The sequence below is a fragment of the Dendrobates tinctorius genome, unplaced genomic scaffold, assembly GCF_039654945.1.
Source record: "Dendrobates tinctorius isolate UK_male_01 unplaced genomic scaffold, ASM3965494v1 ptg000143l, whole genome shotgun sequence".
Taxonomy (NCBI): Eukaryota; Metazoa; Chordata; class Amphibia; order Anura; family Dendrobatidae; genus Dendrobates; species Dendrobates tinctorius.
Genome location: NW_027361810.1, coordinates 2,104,000 through 2,128,877, shown reverse-complemented (window position 1 = coordinate 2,128,877; position 24,878 = coordinate 2,104,000). Strand labels below are relative to the sequence as shown.

At 39.2% G+C, this 24,878-nt stretch overlaps 1 long non-coding RNA gene across 1 annotated transcript in view; it reads right to left on the bottom strand.

The window, feature by feature from the left end:
- LOC141049150 (uncharacterized) overlaps positions 1–24,878 on the bottom strand; it is a 66,207-nt gene that overhangs the window by 26,287 nt on the left and 15,042 nt on the right. Inside the window, exon 2 of the long non-coding RNA XR_012220264.1 lies at positions 22,092–22,156. This is a non-coding gene — a long non-coding RNA (uncharacterized lncRNA). The remainder of the gene's footprint in view (positions 1–22,091; positions 22,157–24,878) is intronic.

The window sequence follows — 24,878 nt, the reverse complement described above, 5'->3', positions numbered from 1 at the left end:
TGCAAGAATCAGTGACAAAGTTGAAGTTACGCAGGGGATGGATATTTCAGCAAGACAATGATCCAAAACACCGCTCCAAATCTACTCAGGCATTCATGCAGAGGAACAATTACAATGTTCTGGAATGGCCATCCCAGTCCCCAGACCTGAATATCATTGAACATCTGTGGGATGATTTGAAGCGGGCTGTCCTTGCTCGGCGACCATCAAACTTAACTGAACTGGAATTGTTTTGTAAACAGGAATGGTCACAAATACCTTCATCCAGGAACTCATTAATAGCTACAGGAAGCGACTAGAGGCTGCTATTTTTGCAAAAGGAGGATCTACGAAATATTAATGTCACTTTTATGTTGAGGTGCCCATACTTTTGCACCGGTCAAATTTTGTTAAAATGCAGATTGCACATTTTCTGTTAGTATAATAATCCTCATTTGAATCCAGAAATATAGCTGAGTCCATCAGTTATTAGATATATGAAACTGAAATAGCTGTGGCAAAAACTAAAATTGTTAGAAAGAAAAAAGGTTAACATTAATAGGGGTGCCCAAACTTTAACATATGACTGTATATTCTTCTATATAGGATCAGCATTATAGTAGTTATATTCTTGTACATAGGAGCAGTATCATAGTAGTTATGTTCTTGTACATAGGGGCAGTATTATAGTAATTATATTCTAGTAGTTATAGTCTTCAATTATATTCTAGTAGTTATATTCTACATAGGATAAGTATTATATTAGTTATATGCTCATACATAGGGGGCAGTATTATAGTAGTTATATTCTAGTACATAGGGGGCAGTATTACAGTAATTATATTCTTTTTTTGAATCAGATCTTTTTTATTAAACATTCAGGAATCAATACAGAAAGAATATGACATATAGCTAGTAAAAATTACATTGAGAGCAGATATTATTTAAAGGGTAAAACTCTTCCTGTGTAAGAATAAATAAAAAGAAGAAATCTCAAAACACAGATATTTGCATAAAATTGAGCCTATAAACAACATGGCTCCACAAATAAACAAAAATCAAAATTATACATCAGTGCCTCATTTCAGCGGGAAAACCATCCCCGCCAGCCGCGCCACTCCGCATCATATTTCGCCCCCCCCGCATATCAGGTCCGATCCCCCCAGCCCCCCCCCACCGCGCCACTCAAAATCTACTTCGCCACAAAGGGCACTAGACTTTATTTTCACCCCCCAAGCATCCCCTCATCGCAAGCACAACAGCAACTGGTCCAACATCGCATCCCGTACCAGTGCGCCCGAGGGGAGACCCGGTGACTCCATCCATGGCTGCCAAATTTTGTAAAACTTTCTTAATGCATTTCTTTTTAAATAAGCCCCCCTTTCCAATCTGATGACATTATTTAGTTTATTTTTAAGCTCTGACAATGTTGGTGGCATAGGATCCAACCAATGATATGCAAGTATCTTTCTTGCCTGATACAGGATGCGTGCTATTCCCAGGGCCACTGCAGAGTCCGGGTCAACCCCCTCCTCCCACAAATTCAACAAACATAGACGAGGTGACGGTCGTATTGTGATATGGTATACTTGGGCTATGAGTCCCAGGGTCTGCCTCCAGAAATCCCCAATGTGCCCGCACTCCCACATAACATGCATCAAGTGGGCATCATCCTGCCCACACCTCACACATTGTGTATTGGGCCTAAGTCCCATTTTAAATAATAAGCTCGGTGTTTTATATACCCTGTGAATGAGATATATTTGCGAAAGCCGCTGGCACTCAGAAACCGCCATTTTAGGGACCTGTTCTAGAATATCGGACCACTGGTCCTCCGTCAGGGGGCCAACGTCCCGTTCCCACTTATTCTTAGCAGCAGTCAGTGGATATGTCTCCAGATGGGCAGGCAATAATCTTTTATATAATTCAGAGATAAGTCCCCTAGAAGACTCAGATGTAAGCAGCATATGTAGTGTTTGATTATGTGTCACTATCACCGGATTTGTCCTTCTCTGTTTTTCCAATGCATGTCTTAGCTGTAAGTACTGATAAAAGAAGACGTGCGGGAGGTGAAATTCTGTTCTCAATTGTTCAAAACTCTTAAGAGTATTATTTTGCAAAATTTGTGACACCAGATAAATCCCTTTATCTTCCCATCTTCCGAACCCCACCAGCTTTTTGATCTCTTGCAAATCCGGATTTCGCCACAATGGCCACAATTCCGTAGGCCCATTTATCTTCAAAAGAGACTTACCCCTATCCCACACCCTGAAAATCATAGCCAACGTGGGGTATCGTGCCCCATTTATCTGCCGTCTTCCCACCTCCAACCGGCACCCTGGATATTTCCATACCGATCCTTCCCTCACAATATCACCACCATTGTCACACGCCCCGTCTCTACCCCAACCCTTAACAGTAATTATATTCTAGTAGTTATATTCTTCAATTATATTCTAGTAGTTATATTCTATATAGGATAAGTATTATAGTAGTTATATTCTTGTACATAGGGGCAGTATTATAGTAGTTATATTCTTGTACCTAGGGGCAGTATTATAGTAGTTATATTCTTGTAGATAGGAGCAGTATTATAGTAGTTATATTCTTGTACGTAGGAGCAGTATTATAGTAGTTATATTCTTGTACATAGGGGGCAGTATTATAGTAGTTATATTCCTGTACATAGGGGCAGTATTATAGTAGTTATATTCTTGTACATAGGGGCAGTATTATAGTAGTTATATTCTTGTACCTAGGGGCAGTATTATAGTAGTTATATTCTTGTAGATAGGAGCAGTATTATAGTAGTTATATTCTTGTACGTAGGAGCAGTATTATAGTAGTTATATTCTTGTACATAGTGGGCAGTATTATAGTAGTTATATTCTTGTACATAGGGGCAGTATTATAGTAGTTATATTCTTGTACATAGGGACAGTATTATATTAGTTATATTCTCGTACATAGGGGGCAGTATTATAGTAGTTATATTCTTGTACATAGGGGGCAGTATTATAGTAGTTATATTCTTGTACATAGGAGCAGTATTATAGTAGTTATATTCTTGCACATAGGGGGCAGTATTATAGTAGTTATATTCTTGTACATAGGAGCAGTATTATAGTAGTTATATTCTTGTACATAGGGACAGTATTATATTAGTTATATTCTCGTACATAGGGGGCAGTATTATAGTAGTTATATTCTTGTACATAGGGGCAGTATTATAGTAGTTATATTCTTGTACGTAGGAGCAGTATTATAGTAGTTATATTCTTGTACATAGGGACAGTATTATATTAGTTATATTCTCGTACATTCTTGTACGTAGGAGCAGTATTATAGTAGTTATATTCTTGTATATAGGGGCAGTATTATAGTAGTTATATTCTTGTAAATAGGGAGCAGTATTATAGTAGTTATATTCTTGTACATAGGGGCAGTATTATAGTAGTTATATTCTTGTACATAGTGGCAGTATTATAGTAGTTATATTCTTGTACATAGGGGCAGTATTATAGTAGTTATATTCTCGTACATAGGGACAGTATTATATTAGTTATATTCTCGTACATAGGGGGCGGTATTATAGTAGTTATATTCTTGTACATAGGAGCAGTATTATAGTAGTTATATTCTTGTATATAGGAGCAGTATTATAGTAGTTATATTCTAGTACATACTGTAGGATCAGTATTATAGTAGTTATATTCTTGTACGTAGGATCAGTATTATAGTAGTTATATTCTTGTATATAGGGAGCAGTATTATAGTAGTTATATTCTTGTACATAGGAGCAGTATTATAGTAGTTATATTCTTGTACATAGGAGCAGTATTATAGTAGTTATATTCTTGTACATAGGAGCAGTATTATAGTAGTTATATTCTAGTACATACTGTAGGATCAGTAGAATAGTAGTTATATTTTTGTACATAGCAGCAGTATTATAGTAGTTATAATCTTGCACATAGGAGCAGTATTATAGTAGTTATATTCTAGTACATAGGGGGCAATTTTTATTGTAAAAACAAAACAAATACAAATAACATTCCATAGAACCATAGAACCATAGAATCGTAGAGTTGGAAGGGACCTCCTGGGCCATCTGGTCCAACCCCCTGCTCAAAGCAGGATTCGCTAAATCATCCCAGTCAGATGTCTGTCCAGCCTCTGTTTGAAAACATCCATTGAAGGAGAACTCACCACTTCTCGTGGCAGCTTGTTCCACTCATTGATCACTCTAACTGTCAAAAAGTTTTTTCTAATATCTAATCTGTGTCTCCTCCCATTCAGTTTCATCCCATTGCTTCTAGTCTTTCCTTGTGCAAATGAGAATAAAGATGATCCTTCTACAATGTGACAGCCCTTGAGATATTTGTAGACAGCTATTAAGTCTCCTCTCAGTCTTCTCTTTTGCAAACTAAACAATCCCAAATCCTGCAACCTTTCCTCATAAGACAGGGTTTGCAGACCGGTCACCATTCTGGTTGCTCTTTTCTGAACTTGCTCCAGTTTGTTGATGTCTTTTTTAAAATGTGGTGCCCAAAACTGGACACAATATTCCAGATGAGCTCTGACCAAAGAGGAGTAGAGGGAAATAATGACTTCACGTGATCTAGACTGTATGCTTCTGTTAATACATCCTAGAATTGCATTTGCTTTTTTTGCTGCTGCATCACACTGTTGACTCATATTCAGTTTGTGATCTATTAGTATACCCAAGTCTTTTTCACATGTGCTGTTGCTTAGGCCTATTCCTCCCATTCTGTATATGCTTTTTTCATTTTTATTGCCCAGATGTAGTACTTTGCATTTTTCCCTGTTAAAAACCATTCTGTTAGTTGCTGCCCACTTCTCCAGTTTATTTATATCTTTTTGAATCCTCTCTCTCTCTTCTCTAGTATTAGCTATCCCTCCTAGCTTTGTGTCATCAGCAAATTTAATCAGTTTACCCTCAATTCCTTCATCTAAATCGTTGATAAAGATGTTGAACAATAAAGGGCCCAGGACAGAGCCCTGTGGTACCCCACTTGAGACATTCTTCCAACTGGATGTGCAGCCATTTACGACCACTCTTTGGGTCCGATCACTAAGCCAGTTATGAATCCACCTAACAGTTGCCTTGTCCATTCCATACTTAGTCATTTTTTCAATAAGGATTGTATGAGAGACTTTGTCAAATGCTTTGCTGAAGTCAAGATATACTATATCTACAGCATTTCCTTGATCCACCCAATCAGTGATTCCATCATAGAAGGAAATTAAGTTAGTCTGACATGACTTATTAGTTACAAACCCATGCTGACTCTGTTTAATCACTTCATTCTTATCCAGGTACTGACATACATGTTGTTTAATAATTTGTTCAAAGATCTTTCCTGGTATAGAAGTCAGACTCACCGGCCTATAGTTGCCTGGGTCCACCTTCTTCCCCTTTTTGAAGATAGGAATAACATATTATTCCTCCAATAATACAAAACTGAATTCACTAGGATTGTACATACATTCATTACATATCCAGATTATACATATCAAATTAACTTAGAGTCCATACTCCTAGTTTGAGGAGAGAAAAAAAAAAAAACACTTTGCAAACAGAGCTCATCATGTTCCTACCCACTGACTCATCTTTCCATATCTTAACATTTCCTAATTTCTCCTAATGATTTTCCCTATCTGAGTTCAGACATTATCTGGTTGACAGCGTCACAGATCTGAGTCGGAGTTATTCTGTTCACCACCGGTCTCCATCTCAGACTCTTCCCGAGTGCCCTCAGGTAAGGGCTTCCGCTTTGGCGGAGGACAGTCCTCTACGTCCCTATCACACTCTGCGTCAATTCTCTTAAGTTCATCTTCAAAATCGCCGTCAGACTCAGACAGAACATCAAACCTGTTAGATACGACCATTACACCAGCAGAACTCTGGAATTTCTTCCCGGCTCCTTGGCCAGTGTCATACTCCTCAGGTTTACGGGAGGCCTTGTCCTTTTTCTTCCTTTTCTGATTATTGCTATACTCTTCAGACACAGATGGCAGCACTGAAGTAATGCCTTCCTGTGACCGCTGCCCCTGAGGTACAACCTCCATACTCCCCTGTTCTCTCTCTGAACCCTGCTGCTCTGGTGTTAGCTGAGTAGACCCCTGGTGGACCTCTGGTCTGGTCAGTATTTCCCCTGACAGTAAAGCTGCCTCCTCCAGAATCTCTGCCCCTGCCACCAAGTCCTCGTCAGGAAAGTCCTTACAGATATTGTGCCAGGCGTCTGGACAGTCCCTGTGAGGGTGACCGATCTTCCCACAGAGGTTGCACCTGATGTTCTGGCAGTCTGCAACTAGATGGCCGACCTCCCCACACAGGCTGCACTTCACCACAGTACAGGTATTTGCCAGGTGACCTGCCTTGCCACATTTAAAGCACTTACGAGGCTGCCCAGGATAGAAACACACACCCCTCTCCCTCCCAATAAAGAAGGAGTTGGGTAAATGGGCCGTGATGTTATTGCATTGGCGCAGCTTCACCAAAACCCGCCACCCTCCCGTCCAGATACCATCGCTGTCTCTGCTTTTGGTGAGGTCAGAGACCAGGTCACAATGCCTCCGGAGCCACACCACAATGTCCTGCGGGGGAACAGACTCATTCCAGAAGATGACATTTATGGTGACAGTATCTGGCTTAGAGATAGGAATAAAGCTGAACTTACTCCATCCCTCCGTGTCTCTAAACTTGGGGAAACTAGACCAGAATTTGTCCAGGTCAGACATGAGCTTAAAGCTGACATCATAGCCCTGCCTGTCTGGAAGATTAGATTCAAAGGTGGAACTTTTATGGATTAAGCGTGCGCTACCAGACCATAAGCGCACGCTTAATCCATAAAAGTTCCACCTTTGAATCTGAAGATTTTATGGCCACGGCGTGGTCATTTGGATGTGCAGCAGGCTGACCTTGTTCCTTTATGTCTATTACTCTCCTGCATAGGGTGAGTATAATTATTTGGTTTACATCTTTATCTTCTCGGGTAAGACCCTATTGCGCTCTTTTCTTTTCAGTTTCCACTATGTCTGGAAGATTAATCACTGCCAGGATGCTGACTGGCACAAACCCCATCTGGTGGCACAAGAGCTCCCTGATGACAAACCTCCTGTCTGGCAGGTCCTCCTTGGCACCTCTGTGCCGGAAACGCACAACGTTTCTCCGTTTAAACGCCTGGCCTGTATAATTGGTACCAGAGGTAAAGGACGGAGCACCACGACTCCAGGCATTACTGGGGGGACCGTGCGGGGTCACATTGGGTTGACTGATGGGGTGAAGGTCTGCAGCAGGAGGGGCAGCCACACCTTGTGTGCTCGAAATTAAAGGGGGGAAATCACAGACATTATCATGCACATTGTTATCATCAGCATCAATGTCATTATCAGACTGTGCAGCGTCCACCAAAGATACTGTGCTCCCCCAAGCCCCCAACCCCCCAGATACAGTGCGGTTATCCCCAGCATCAGAGCCCTGCTGGGCACCATCAGTAATGACCGGCAAATGTCCACTTCCCAACTGTTGTGCTTGGCATTCTGAGACTTGTAGTCCCTCTGCTGGAAAGTGCAGTCCATGCTGCTGCTTGGAATCTGCTGCAGGCTGCTGTGCTGGGCATTCTGAGACTTGTGGTACACCTGCTGGAATCTGCATAACGTGCTGCTGCTTGGGGTCTGCCGCAGGCTGCTGCGGCTGCAGTATTTGACCCTTTTGGAAGCAGAAACTTGCAGGCTGCAGCACTGGCCGCACCGGCTTCTGGGGCCCACCTGGGACAATGTCTGAGCTGGAACCTGCAGAGTCCTGCTTGTGTGACATAAACAGTTCCTGGTTCCTATAAGTCTCTGCCAGGGGCCCCATCCTCTCTAGGACACAGTCCATGTCCGTCACCACTTTTGCCAGCTGTATGCCGAGCTTGTTCAGAGTCTGGTCACAAAAGGTGTGATCCCCACCAGGATTAGCAGCCTTTACATTATAGCCCATGTCTATCTGTTTCTGCAGCAAGTCTTTGTGCTGCTGTAACTCACCGAGCCTCTTGACCAGTCCTGGGATCTCCTCTGCGACCTGAAGCCCAGGTGCACATGGCGTCTCCTCCTGGGATCCTGCTTTCAGCAATGTCCCCGGATGCTTGAAACCAGACGTCTCCTTAACTTTCACCACCGCTGGTTTCGTGGTTCCAGGCTCCACAACACTTTTACTGCTGCCACCTGACTGCGACCTTGTGTGCCCAGAGCTCACCATGCTGGCCACCACATGCTTCTGCTGCAGGTTCTCCTGGAGCGTCTGTCTCTCCAGTGAGGTTCTCCTCTGTCTGCTGGGAGTCAGCTGCACACCTGAAGATGGTGATGGCACCTCCTGAGCTGCAGGCTGCTTTCCTCCATTCAGCTTCTCACCAGTAGATTTCCTTTGGATTTCTCCTAGTTGTCCTTCACTCTGCTTGCCTTGGCTGGCCGACTGCTTAACTGGAACTTTCTTACCCACAGCCATGGCTTTTCCTTGTTCCGTTACTTTACGTACTTTCACAGCTTCACCTTTCTTGCTGCTGCTGCTGCTACTTCCATTCTGAGCTTTCTTTCCCTCAGAAACAACTTTGGGACTTGCATCCGCCTTAGACACAACTTGAGCGTTACTTCCAAGTGTAGGCCTGGAAGCCTGGGCCTTGCTTGGGGAGTTACCCCGCCCAGGGTGGCCTCCCCCTGGGCTTGCTCCAGATATCAGGAGAGCTACAAACACACAACCTCACAGCTAGGAGGCAGTATTATAGTAGTTATATTCTTGTACATGGGGGCAGTATTATAGTAGTTATATTCTTGTACATAGGAGCAGTATTATAGTAGTTATATTCTTGTACATAGGAGCAGTATTATAGTAGTTATATTCTTGTACATAGGGACAGTATTATATTAGTTATATTCTCGAACATAGGGGGCAGTATTATAGTAGTTATATTCTTGTACATAGGGGCAGTATTATAGTAGTTATATTCTTGTACGTAGGAGCAGTATTATAGTAGTTATATTCTTGTACATAGGGACAGTATTATATTAGTTATATTCTCGTACATTCTTGTACGTAGGAGCAGTATTATAGTAGTTATATTCTTGTACATAGGGACAGTATTATATTAGTTATATTCTCGTACATAGGGGGCGATATTATAGTAGTTATATTCTAGTACATAGGGGGCAGTATTATAGTAATTATATTCTAGTAGTTATATTCTTCTATATAGGAGCAGTATTATAGTAGTTATATTCTTGTACATAGGGGCAGTATTATAGTAGTTATATTCTTGTACATAGGGACAGTATTATAGTAGTTATATTCTCGTACATAGGGGCAGTATTATAGTAGTTATATTCTCATACATAGGGGGCAGTATTATAGTAGTTATATTCTAGTACATAGGGGGCAGTATTATAGTAGTTATATTCTTGTACATAGGGGCTGTATTGTAGTTATATTCTTGTACGTAGGAGCAGTATTATAGTAGTTATATTCTTGTACATAGGGACAGTATTATATTAGTTATATTCTCGTACATAGGGGGCGGTATTATAGTAGTTATATTCTAGTACATAGGGTGCAGTATCATAGTATTTATATTCTTGTACATAGGGGCAGTATTATAGTAGTTATATTCTAGTACATACTGTAGGATCAGTATTATAGTAGTTATATTCTTGTACATAGGAGCAGTATTATAGTAGTTATAATCTTGCACATAGGAGCAGAATTATAGTTATATTCTTGTATATAGGAGAAGTATTATAGTAGTTATATTCTAGTACATAGGGTGCAGTATCATAGTATTTATATTCTTGTACATAGGGGCAGTATTATAGTAGTTATATTCTAGTACATACTGTAAGATCAGTATTATAGTAGTTATATTCTTGTACACAGCAGCAGTATTATAGTAGTTATATTCTAGTACATACTGTAGGATCAGTATTATAGTAGTTATATTCTTGTACGTAGGATCAGTATTATAGTAGTTATATTCTTGTACATAGGAGCAGTATTATAGTAGTTATATTCTAGTACATACTGTAGGATCAGTATTATAGTAGTTATATTCTTGTACATAGCAGCAGTATTATAGTAGTTATAATCTTGCACATAGGAGCAGTATTATAGTAGTTATATTCTTGTATATAGCAGTATTATAGTAGTTATATTCTAGTACATAGGGGGCAGTGTTATAGTAGTTATATTCGTGTACATTGGAGCAATACTATAGTAGTTATATTCTTGTACATAGGAGCAGTATTATAGTAGTTATATTGTTGTACATAGGAGCAGTATTATAGTAGTTATATTCTTGCACATAGGAGCAGTATTATAGTAGTTATATTGTTGTACATAGGAGCAGTATTATAGTAGTTATATTCTAGTACATAGGGGGCAGTATTATAGTAGTTGTATTCTTGTACATAGGAGCAGTATTATAGTAGTTATATTCTAGTACATAGGGGCAGTATTATAGTAGTTGTATTCTTGTACATAGGGGCAGTATTATTGTAGTCATATTCTAGTACATAGGAGGCAGTATTATAGTAGTTATATTCTTGTACATAGGAGCAGTATTATAGTAGTTACAGTCTTGCACATAGGGGGCAGTATTATGGTAGCTATAATCTTCTATATAGGATCAGTATTATAGTAGTTATATTCTTGCACATAGGAGTAGTATTATAGTAGTTATATTCTTGTACATAGGGGCAGTATTATAGTAGTTATATTCTTGTACGTAGGGGCAGTATTATAGTAGTTATATTCTCATACATAGGGGGCAGTATTATAGTAATTATATTCTAGTAGTTATATTCTTCTATATAGGAGCAGTATTATAGTAGTTATATTCTTGTACATAGGGACAGTATTATAGTAGTTATATTCTCGTACATAGGGGCAGTATTATAGTAGTTATATTCTCATACATAGGGGGCAGTATTATAGTAGTTATATTCTAGTACATAGGGGGCAGTATTATAGTAGTTATATTCTTGTACATAGGGGCTGTATTGTAGTTATATTCTTGTACGTAGGAGCAATATTATAGTAGTTATATTCTTGTACATAGGGACAGTATTATATTAGTTATATTCTCGTACATAGGGGGCGGTATTATAGTAGTTATATTCTAGTACATAGGGTGCAGTATTATAGTATTTATATTCTTGTACATAGGGGCAGTATTATAGTAGTTATATTCTAGTACATACTGTAGGATCAGTATTATAGTAGTTATATTCTTGTACACAGGAGCAGTATTATAGTAGTTATAATCTTGCACATAGGAGCAGAATTATAGTTATATTCTTGTATATAGGAGCAGTATTATAGTAGTTATATTCTAGTACATACTGTAGGATCAGTATTATAGTAGTTATATTCTTGTACGTAGGATCAGTATTATAGTAGTTATATTCTTGTACATAGGAGCAGTATTATAGTACTTATATTCTAGTACATACTGTAGGATCAGTATTATAGTAGTTATATTCTTGTACATAGCAGCAGTATTATAGTAGTTATAATCTTGCACATAGGAGCAGTATTATAGTAGTTATATTCTTGTATATAGCAGTATTATAGTAGTTATATTCTAGTACATAGGGGGCAGTGTTATAGTAGTTATATTCGTGTACATTGGAGCAATATTATAGTAGTTATATTCTTGTACATAGGAGCAGTATTATAGTAGTTATATTGTTGTACATAGGAGCAGTATTATAGTAGTTATATTCTTGCACATAGGAGCAGTATTATAGTAGTTATATTGTTGAACATAGGAGCAGTATTATAGTAGTTATATTCTAGTACATAGGGGGCAGTATTATAGTAGTTGTATTCTTGTACATAGGAGCAGTATTATAGTAGTTATATTCTAGTACATAGGGGCAGTATTATAGTAGTTGTATTCTTGTACATAGGGGCAGTACTATTGTAGTCATATTCTAGTACATAGGAGGCAGTATTATAGTAGTTATATTCTAGTACATAGGGGGCAGTATTATAGTAGTTATATTCTTCTATATAGGATCAGTATTATAGTAGTTATATTCTAGTACATAGGGGACAGTATTATAGTAGTTATATTCTTCTATATAGGAGCAGTATTATAGTAGTTATATTCTTCTATATAGGATCAGTATTATAGTAGTTATATTCTAGTACATAGGGGGCTGTATTATAGTAGTTATATTCTTGTACATAGGAGCAGTATTATAGTAGTTACAGTCTTGCACATAGGGGGCAGTATTATGGTAGCTATATTCTTGTACATAGGGGCAGTATTATAGTAGTTAGATTCTTGTACATAGGGGGCAGTATTATAGTAGTTATATTCTTCTACATAGGATAAGTATTATAGTAGTTATATTCTTGCACATAGGAGTAGTATTATAGTAGTTATATTCTAGTACATAGGGGGCAGTATTACAGTAGTTATATTCTTGTACATAGGGGCAGTATTATAGTAGTTATATTCTTGTACATAGGGGCAGTATTATTGTAGTCATATTCTGGTACATAGGGGCAGTATTATAGTAGTTATATTCTTGTACATAGGAGCAGTATTATAGTAGTTACAGTCTTGCACATAGGGGGCAGTATTATGGTAGCTATATTCTTCTATATAGGATCAGTATTATAGTAGTTATATTCTTGCACATAGGAGTAGTATTATAGTAGTTATATTCTTGTACATAGGGGCAGTATTATAGTAGTTATATTCTTGTACATAGGGGCAGTATTATAGTAGTTATATTCTTGTACATAGGGGGCAGTATTATAGTAGTTATATTCTCATACATAGGGGGCAGTATTATAGTAATTATATTCTAGTAGTTATATTCTTCTATATAGGAGCAGTATTATAGTAGCTATATTCTTGTACATAGGGGCAGTATTATAGTAGTTATATTCTCGTACATAGGGGGCAGTATTATAGTAGTTATATTCTCATACATAGGGGGCAGTATTATAGTAGTTATATTCTAGTACATAGGGGGCTGTATTATAGTAGTTATATTCTTGTACATAGGGGCTGTATTGTAGTTATATTCTTGTACGTAGGAGCAGTATTATAGTAGTTATATTCTTGTACATAGGGACAGTATTATATTAGTTATATTCTCGTACATAGGGGGCGGTATTATAGTAGTTATATTCTAGTACATAGGGTGCAGTATTATAGTAGTTATATTCTAGTACATACTGTAGGATCAGTATTATAGTAGTTATATTCTTGTACATAGGAGCAGTATTATAGTAGTTATAATCTTGCACATAGGAGCAGAATTATAGTTATATTCTTGTATATAGGAGCAGTATTATAGTAGTTATATTCTAGTACATACTGTAGGATCAGTATTATAGTAGTTATATTCTTGTACGTAGGATCAGTATTATAGTAGTTATATTCTTGTACATAGGAGCAGTATTATAGTAGTTATATTCTAGTACATACTGTAGGATCAGTATTATAGTAGTTATATTCTTGTACATAGCAGCAGTATTATAGTAGTTATAATCTTGCACATAGGAGCAGTATTATAGTAGTTATATTCTAGTACATAGGGGGCAGTGTTATAGTAGTTATATTCGTGTACATAGGAGCAATATTATAGTAGTTATATTCTTGTACATAGGAGCAGTATTATAGTAGTTATATTGTTGTACATAGGAGCAGTATTATAGTAGTTATATTCTTGCACATAGGAGCAGTATTATAGTAGTTATATTGTTGTACATAGGAGCAGTATTATAGTAGTTATATTCTAGTACATAGGGGGCAGTATTATAGTAGTTGTATTCTTGTACATAGGAGCAGTATTATAGTAGTTATATTCTTGTACATAGGGGCAGTATTATAGTAGTTGTATTCTTGTACATAGGGGCAGTATTATTGTAGTCATATTCTAGTACATAGGAGGCAGTATTATAGTAGTTATATTCTAGTACATAGGGGGCAGTATTATAGTAGTTATATTCTTCTATATATGATCAGTATTATAGTAGTTATATTCTAGTACATAGGGGACAGTATTATAGTAGTTATATTCTTCTATATAGGAGCAGTATTATAGTAGTTATATTCTTCTATATAGGATCAGTATTATAGTAGTTATATTCTAGTACATAGGGGGCTGTATTATAGTAGTTATATTCTTGTACATAGGAGCAGTATTATAGTAGTTACAGTCTTGCACATAGGGGCAGTATTATGGTAGCTATATTCTTGTACATAGGGGCAGTATTATAGTAGTTAGATTCTTGTACATAGGGGGCAGTATTATAGTAGTTATATTCTTGTACATAGGATAAGTATTATAGTAGTTATATTCTTGCACATAGGAGTAGTATTATAGTAGTTATATTCTAGTACATAGGGGGCAGTATTACAGTAGTTATATTCTTGTACATAGGGGCAGTATTATAGTAGTTATATTCTTGTACATAGGGGCAGTATTATTGTAGTCATATTCTGGTACATAGGGGCAGTATTATAGTAGTTATATTCTTGTACATAGGAGCAGTATTATAGTAGTTACAGTCTTGCACATAGGGGGCAGTATTATGGTAGCTATATTCTTCTATATAGGATAAGTATTATAGTAGTTATATTCTTGCACATAGGAGTAGTATTATAGTAGTTTTATTCTTGTACATAGGGGCAGTATTATAGTAGTTATATTCTTGTACGTAGGGGCAGTATTATAGTAGTTATATTCTTGTACATAGGGGGCAGTATTATAGTAGTTATATTCTTGTACATAGGAGCAGTATTATAGTAGTTATATTCTTGTACATAGGGGGCAGTATTATAGTAGTTATATTCTTGTACATAGGAGCAGTATTATAGTAGTTATAGTCTTGTACATAGGGGCAGTATTATAGTAGTTATATTGTTCATAGGGGCAGTATTATAGTAGTTATATTCTTGTACATAGGAGCAGTATTATAGTAGTTATATTCTTGTACATAGGGGCAGTATTATAGTAGTTATACTCTTGTACATAGGGGCAGTATTATAGTAGTTATATTCTTGCATATAGGAGCAGTATTATAGTAGTTATATTCTTGTATATAGGGGCAGTATTATAGGAGTTATATTCTTGCACATAGGAGCAGTATTATAGTAGTTATATTCTTGCATATAGGAGCAGTATTATAGTAGTTATATTCTTGTACATAGGAGCAGTATTATAGTAGTTATATTCTTGTACATAGAAGCAGTATTATAGTAGTTATAGTTTTGTACATAGGGGCAGTATTATAGTAGTTATATTGTTCATAGGGGCAGTATTATAGTAGTTATATTCTTGTACATAGGGGCAGTATTATAGTAGTTATAGCCTTGTACATAGGGGCAGTATTATAGTAGTTATATTCTTGTACATAGGGGCAGTATTATAGTAGTTATATTCTTGCACATAGGGGCAGTATTATAGTAGTTATATTCTTGTTCATAGGGGCAGTATTATAGTAGTTATAATCTTGCACATAGGGGCAGTATTATAGTAGTTATACTCTTGTACATAGGGGCAGTATTATAGTAGTTATACTCTTGTACATAGGGGCAGTATTATAGTAGTTATATTCTTGTATATAGGGGGCAGTATTATAGTAGTTATATTCTTGTTCATAGGGGCAGTATTATAGTAGTTATATTCTTGCACATAGGGGCAGTATTATAGTAGTTATACTCTTGTACATAGGGGCAGTATTATAGTAGTTATATTCTTGTACATAGGAGCAGTATTATAGTAGTTATATTCTTGTACATAGGGGGCAGTATTATAGTAGTGTATTCTTGTTCATAGCGGCAATATTATAGTAGTATATTCTTGTACATAGGGGCAGTATTATAGTAGTTATATTCTAGTACATAGGGGCAGTATTTTAGTAGTTATATTCTTGTACATAGGAGCAGTATTATAGCAGTTATATTCTTGTACATAGGGGCAGTATTTTAGTAGTTATATTCTTGTACATAGGAGCAGTATTATAGAAGTTATATTCTTGTTCATAGGAGCAGTATTATAGCAGTTATATTCTTGTACATAGGGGCAGTATTTTAGTAGTTATATTCTTGTACATAGGAGCAGTATTACAGAAAGCAGCAGTCATACTCACTACTCTCTGGCCGCAGTAATAATGCACTGTAGAATGCAGACAGACCCTATGAAAAAAGGCGGAGGCAACACTGTTGTAAGATCCTGATGAACGACCACTCTCATGGCTGCCATTCATCAGCAGTGTCAGACTTGCGTGCCAAGGACCCACCAGTAACATTGGTACTTGGGGCCACAGTGCAGGTAAATGCAAATATTATATTACTATTATTCATACATTGTCTTTACATATATAAAATAATACAATGAGAGAGGCCTACCAGACCTTTCACCTGTTAACCTGTGGCCAGTCCGAGCCTGATAACCGGTATTGGTAAGCATGTTTTGGGTTCACAGCTTTTTTCAGGGCATTGCTCCCATAGTAGTTAGTTTGATATAAGTCCCGCTATCTCTGTGGTGGACGCCATCTTCAGACGTACGGGCGGTTACCACTCTTGAGTTTCCAGGTTTGCTTCTTATCACTCGTCTCCTGCTCAGTCTCATTCTCCATCCCATTATTTCATTGTTCGTCGGGGTTTGTACTTTTCAGGTAAATCATGTAATCAGCGCTCGTGGCTTTCACATAAATATTCATGTTCCCATTATCGTTACATTCACATCTGTTTCTCAACATCTGCAATCTGTTTTCACCTCCTCGGTGTCATTTCCAGCCAATTAAGTCAAAGTAACACAATCAAGTATTATTAGTGATAATGATAATAAAAGATGTCGATTTATTAAGTGGGAAAATCGGCGCCTTGATCCAACCTGACCATCAGGATCCAAACCTTCACTAATCACTGGCGATAGGCGCAGGGAATTAACCCCTTCTCTACTGATCCTCACAACAGGGGGTTACACTGACTATACCACATTTACCGGAAGGACATGAACCTGTTAATGGAGCAATTGGAGATCGCTGATGATACATTTACAGAAAACTGTGATCTAGGAGTTCTTTTTATCTAATAGGTTCTGGCTCACGGCTCTGGGACTTTTCAGCCAATGTCACAGATATCATTGGTTTGTGTACAGGATACTGAGGACTGTACTAAAATCATCCAAGCCGATGTGATACGTATATTAAACACTAGATCTTTACAGACAAGAGAAATAGCACCAGGAACATTATGTAGAGCTGGACTGACAATGTCCCCGGTACAGATGTGAAGTGTTTGCCCCCTTCCTGATTTCCTATTCTTTCGCATGTTTGTCACTTAAATGTTTCTGATCACCAAACAAATGTAAATATTAGACAAAGAAAACCCAACAAGTAATCACAAAATGCAGTTTTTAAATGAAGGTCTTTATTATTAAGGGAAAAGAAATCCAGACCTACAGGGCCCTGCGTGAGAAAGTGATTGCCCTCTTCATTAAACACATCTTTGGGAAGCTGAGGTCACATTCACTAGTCACCCACAGGCCTGATTACTGCCACACCTGTTCTCAATGAAGAAATCCCTTAAATAGGATCTGCCTGACAAACTGAAGTAGACCAAAAGATCTTCAAAAGCTAGACATCAGGCCGCGCAGCAAAGTCTTATTGACACCTCTGCATTATTAACCCGGCTTAATGTCACCTTTCAATAGCAAGGTGACATTAACCCATTATTAACCCATGAGCCACTGCTAAAGGCAATAGGAATAGAGAGGCTAAGTGCCAGAAAAGGCACATCTCATAGATGCGCCTTTTCTGGGATGGCTGGGGGAAGATTTTTTTTTAGCCAGGGGGGGCCAAAAACAATGGTCCCTCTCTAGGCTATTAATGTCTGCCCTCACTCACTGGCTTTCCCTCTCTGGTGGTGAAAATACCGCGGGAGCCCACGCATTTTTTTCAACAAATTAACTCGTTAATTTAACACCTACATGTCCAAACTTTTACACACATACCCTAATTATTAGTCAAAGACGCCCCACTTTTCAAGCCCCGTTTTTGCATTTCCACAAAAATTTAAAATAACCAATAAATTTCGATCATCTTCACCATTGTGTCCCACTTGTTGTTGATTCTTCACCAAAAATTTACATTTGGTATCTTTATGTTTGAAGCATGATATGTGGGAAAAGGTTGAAAAGTTCCAGGGGGCCGAATACTTTCACAATGTACTGTATATATATATATGTGTGTGTGTCTCAATGACATGTGTATACTGTATATATATATGTATTCTATGTGTCTATATCTATTCTTTCATTTGTGTTTTAAAATCTGTCATTGGGATCCATTATATGTCCATTTTGCAAGCCAGTGAGAAAATCTCGGCATACGGATGCCATACTGATGTCATACTGATGTCATACGGATGCATACATGCACCAAAATCGCATCTTAGCATTGCCAACGGATGACATACGGATCACTGTTCAGGGAACATTTCTGCGTATTTCAACCGTAAAATACGGACCGTATTTTTATACATTGTGTGTGACTTCAGCCTAAGGGATTTGATTTCTGCAGCTTTTGAGCTGTGATTAAAGACAGTTTTAGGCCGTGTTCACATGCTGCAGTCACTATGTTATAAAAACAATATCACGTCTCGAGGTTTTGCTATTATTTTGAGAACCTGCAGTAAAGCCGCACCAGAACTGCGCCATGTGAACACCGTTTCGGTGTGATGCTTTGGCTGCGTGGAATAACCCCCATTGTGCTCGCAGACATGAGCGAAACTAAGCGGCTCAAAACCTCATCGCAAAATTGGAGCAATTTGGGCAAATTTTGTTGCATCTTTTTGAACCTGTGTTCAGTGCTTGCACTATGTCTCCAGGTCATCGCTAATTATACGATGGGGCGACCAAGAAAACAACCGCACGGGTGAAATAGAATCTGATGGCCGATATCAGGCAGGTTTCCAGGCAGTGAAGGGTTACTCTCGCTCGCGCCCAGCCCCCATTTGGATTTTGTGACTTTGCGGGGTCCAGTTTTTTCCACTCGGCTGGGCCTGCTCCTCAGGAAACGCACCATCCACACAATAAATTGGTTTCCCTTCTTTTTTTGTTCCACTCACTGATTATCCGCCATGATGAGACACTCCTTAAAGCGGCGGTGACACAGTTTAATGAGACGCGAGGCGCGCTGTTGTCTGTGCCGCTGCCTGCCATTAATGCACATTTATGCAAAGCAGGCACCGGCCTGTCAGGAGCTAATCTATAAAACTATGATAAACGATGTTTATTCTCCATGATGGGATGAAAGCCCCGATCTGACAATAATTGTAATAAAGGGACACATCAGCTCAATAAGTTGATTGAATTAGCGGCAGCTGACATTAGGCCTGATCATGGTTCTGCCGCCATCAGTCGGGGAAGGAATGTTAATGACATCTGCGCCGCACCCGAGCGCGACCGGTCGCCAGAAGACTCAGGGCAGGTGGGTGGTCATACGCTGCCACGGTCCTCAGGGTCAAAGTGGGGATATCTAGATGCAGGTTGCACAAAGAATAAGCCATGGCTGGGGTCTTCCAAGAACAGCGTCACCTTGTCCATGGGAGGCCTGTGAAGATGGATGCACGTATGTGTCCTGCAAAGCAAGAAGACAGAAAGGAGATCAAATGGCTCCAAGTGTTCAGCCTTCATCTCCATGTACCCGACTGCAGTGGATGGACACGTTGGAGGGCGCCTCTGAATCTCATGCGGAGCGCCACGCACAACGCTAGTGTAATGTGAACATGGCTTTACGATAAGGACACGCGTCCATCAAGTTCAACCTTCTCAGATCTCACCCAGAGGAAGGCCCAACACAAAGCGTCCAACTGCGCTCACCTTTGTCTCTGACAGAGAATTTCATTAGATCAATCACACAAATTACCAGTGTTAATGTAACGCTCGTTACCAGTCATTTTATCATCTCGCCCCTTTATTAAATTGTCTGATTGCATTTGTTATCACTGCCTCTTGTGACAGGGCAATCATTTGTCGGACTGCTCGCACAGAATCATCATGGCGACATCAGCATCTGTCTCCATATCTCCATTCATTGCCACCATTTGCTATTAGACTGAGGCCACGTTCACACGGTCAGTATTTGGTCAGTATTTGGTCAGTATTTATAAGCCAAAACCAGGAGAGGAACAATCAGAGGAGAAGTCTAATAGAAACTCGTCACCACTGCTGTATTATTATCACCGCTCCTGGTCTGACAAATATTGATGCAAATTACCGAACGTGTGACCGCGCCCTTACGCCAATGTAGTAAAAAATGGCAATGACTGCAAATACGGATACAACAACTGATCAGATGCTAAAAGAATAATGCATCCAGTTTAATCGTACGTCCATATTGCGGATTTTTTTTTATGGACGTACAATAACACGCTCCACGTTATCATTTCCCTTTGAACCCACTGGAGCCGTAAGTGGCATCAAGAGAATCATTACTGAACATTCAGAATCGTAATTCTACTTACATGTGCTGATTATTAGAAAGGAGAAAATCCTGTGCGTGCGCGGACGTGCCAACATGGCTGAGGCCGGTATGGAGTCACGTCACCATTGCATGTGTCTGCCCGCTGATCACATGTAACACACAGAGAAGTAAGAAATGGAGCCGGTTCATAACTGAAAGGGATCGATGTCTATGAGGCCTGACTGCAGGATCACAGACGCTTCTGCAGCTTTAGGTTTTTCACTCCATCGCCATTTTTAACATATCTGCTTGCCATCATTGAAAGGAAACATGCTTTCTATAGCCAGAGCCTAAAACTACTGACCTGATAGTCCTGTAATTTGCAAAAGTTGTATCCAATCCGGACAATCCTGTGTTGCGTAAACAAGCGGAACTCCTCACAGATACGTTATCTGCACTAATGCATTGTCGCGGCTGATGGGCTAACATGAATTGGCCAGTTTATGCGCCAAGAACCTTCACTTTTGTAAGTAATATAAAAAAAAAAAATTTACAGTTTACTCAGCAATGATGATAGATTTTGTGTTTGCGCATACCATGTCTTGGTCCCTACAGAGCGCTGCGGCGTTCCTCCTTTTTGCAAGTTATGTATTCATTGCAGTAGGCACCTGTTCATACTATATGGAGGCGCTGGTCAGGTTTATTGCAGCAATTTTTCAGGACAGACATTTGTCCTGCTGATGTATTTACTTGATAGAAAATTATCATGATTGATGCAGAATAGTACAGTGTAGGAAGGTCGTGTGACTAGTATGCACCTGTGATGGTGTGATATGTTATGTGGATGTCATTTTTTGTATATTCCTATTTTTCTATTCCAGTTATTTTCATAGTGTTTTTCTTATTACATTGTAAGTCTACAGCCTCACTGTATCTGTCTCTTAATGACCCCCTGTAGTGCATTAATCCCTAAGGCCCTTTGTTCTCCTCTGGGGGGCCTGGAAACCGCCCCCAACTTGTTTGACTTTCCCTGGACAAGGAAGGGGGTCGGGGGAGAACAGGAGCTGGGCAAGTCAGTTCCGGTGTGGACAGGATGGTGTAAAGACTGCATTTCAGAGAGAAGGACCCATTTTATCCTCTGGTGCTAGAGTTTTGGAATCTCGTTTCCCTGGACATTTTATCCTGTTACTGGACTGCATTCTTATTCTGGACTATCTTATCCTTTGTGTGGTGGACTGAATAGGGACCTTTTCGTATTTTTGCCTGAATAAAGGTCTTGGAATTGTTCACTCTTCGCTTGCTCTGTTGATTGTGTGATACCAGAGAAGGACCCTGTGACAGCACCATGTAAGTTATAAGTGGATTTTGGCCCCTGATGTATCGTTGTCTTTGCAATGGCTCTGATATGTTTTATGTTTGCACTGTTTTCATTATTTAATTTGCACCTTTCCTTAAGTTCACTTTTCTTGTTTTGTTGTTGTTGTTTTTGTTTCTCAGTGTTGGCCTGGTTTTTATCACTTTGTGTTATTCATTGACATGTTTGTGCCAAAATCTTCAAAATGGCAAACAGGGGTAAATAAATGTTGCGTCAAATCAAAGATGCACTTTGGTTCATTTTTACCTTTTTTACGCCTTTTAGCACAAAACGTTACATTTTCCTTCAGAATGTCGCACACGAGACTTCAACTACATGGAAACAAAATGAAACAGATTTTATACATTTGGAAAATGCAAAAGTGATGAATTAGTCTAAAAAAATATGAACAATGTGACCACACCAACACTGATGAACAAAGAAATAAAGCACTTACTTAATAAATAAATAAGATGCAATCATAAAGTCAAACACTTTGTTTTCCACAAGGGCACTGGTGTGCAATTTAACAAAAATGCAGCAAAATTTCCAAAAAGTCACAAATTATGAATTTGCCTAAAATATTTGAAGAAAGAAAACCACGCTATCACAGACGAATAAAAAAATATACAAAACCAAGTAAAGTTAATGTTAAAAAGATGCAAATTAAATAACAAATAAGGGACAAAATCACATTACTGCATAAAAAAGGCGCAAAGACAATGATGAATGAGGCCGGAGAGTCCAGGACACGATGCTTTGCGCAGATCTCTCGCACCTGCAGTGTTATCGGTGCATCTTCTGCCATTACAGAAAATGGGATTCATAACCAAAGTGTCCAAAATATATAAAAATAAACACCGAAAATTGGAGTTTATGACAGAACCCGGAGGATGGGGACAAGGTGCCACACTCTGCTGCAGTGCTGGTGTATGGCGCGGAGCCTGGGACATCACACATTGTAATTACACCCTAAATAGACAGAAAACAGCGCCTCCAGTGTAAGTCCCAGGACCCGCCGTGTTCCCAGGAGTAAAAACGTCTCATTCATCTGCTGCGATCTGCGGAGACTCAGGAAAAACGGAGCCGAGTTCTGATTCTCTTCCAAATGTCTAAAAATACTTCACTGGGGTCTCTGCAAATCCCCCAAAACATTCATTAGCCTAATACTTGTACGTGAAAATAACCTGTTTACAACGCAAACAAGTCACAGCGAGGAGTCACCGAAAATATCAGACTACAGAAGAAGCAGCGATAGAGAGTAAGCTGTCACCTGCAGTCCTATGTAACACATCAGATAACAGAGTAATAACTCTCTGAGGACAGATAATGTAGTAGATGTCACCTGCAGTCCTATGTAACACATCAGATAACAGAGTAATAACTCTCTGAGGACAGATAATGTAGTAGATGTCACCTGCAGTCCTATGTAACACCCCATATAACAGTGATACCTCTCTGAGCACATACAATGTAGTAGATGTCACCTGCAGTCCTATGTAACACCCCATATAACACAGTGATACCTCTCTGAGCACATACAATGTAGTAGATGTCACCTGCAGTCCTATGTAACACCCCATATAACACAGTGATACCTCTCTGAGCACATATAATGTAGTAGATGAGTAGATGTCACCTACAGTCCTACATAACACCACAGATAACACAATTATAACTCTCTGAGTACATATAATGTAGTAGAAGACACCTGCAGTCCTATGTAACACCCCATATAACAGTGATACCTCTCTGAGCACATATAATGTAGTAGATGTCACCTGTAGTCCTATGTAACACCCCATGTAACAGTGATACCTCTCTGAGCACATATAATGTAGTAGATGTCACCTGCAGTCCTATGTAACACCCCATGTAACAGTGATACCTCTCTGAGCACATATAATGTAGTGATGTTACCTGCAGTCCTATGTAACACCACAGACAACACAGCATGCATAATACAAGTAATAATACTACGAGCCCCTGTCAGCACTTTATAACAAATGTCATATGGCGTGGCAGTCCCATGTAACACAAGCCCCCTCCCCCCTATAGTTCTATGTAATAATCCAGAATTCCATTTGCCTCGTTATATTGCCATTCACACAGAAACTTTTGCATTCTGCTGACATTTTTGCGTCCTATTCCCGTCACATAAGTCCTTGACCCCTCAGGAACCATCAGCAGATGTTCGTTAGTTTGTGGCGGGCGGAGGATTTCAGCCATGTGCCGCCGCTCCACCGCCTGAATAAATGTTAGAAAATCTCATTTGGGGAAATGCACTTTTTTTGGTTGAGGGCCAGTCAGGGACGAGCCGATATCGACAGATCCCCCCCCCCCACAAATCATTGTGCAGACCTTCCAGCCGCGCTGCAGCGGGCAGATGGATTATTCCTGCAGAACAACTTGGATAATATTCCACGCGCCATAAATAATGGAGGAGCGACTCTCTGGTGATCGCAGTCAGGGAGGAAATCAATGAGAGTGATCTCCACGTTGTAGAAGATTTATTTCTGCATCATAACTTGTACAGCAGCGGATCCTGTAGGTGACACGTCGTGTAAGGCCTCTTTCACACTTCCGTTTTTGACAGTCAAGATGCGCCAATTTTGAAAAAAAACGGATCCGCCATTTTTCTTTGCGGATCCGTTTTTTTTCCCCATTGACTTTCATTATTGGCGGATCCTGACTGATTGTCGTCCGTTGCATCCGTTTTTTTGAGGATCCGCCACAATGTTAGTGTCCGTCATCATCCTCAAAGATTTCTAAACAGAGCTTGCAACGTTTTTTTGGCCGGCGGATCCTCCAGACACTGAATTAACCCCAAAATCTGTATTGGTGCCGGACAAAAAAAAATCTGAAGACTTCCATTGAAGGAGAGCTCACCACTTCTCGTGGCAGCTTGTTCCACTCATTGATCACTCTAACTGTCAAAAAGTTTTTTCTAATATCTAATCTGTGTCTCCTCCCATTCAGTTTCATCCCATTGCTTCTAGTCTTTCCTTGTGCAAATGAGAATAAAGTTGATCCTTCTACAATGTGACAGCCCTT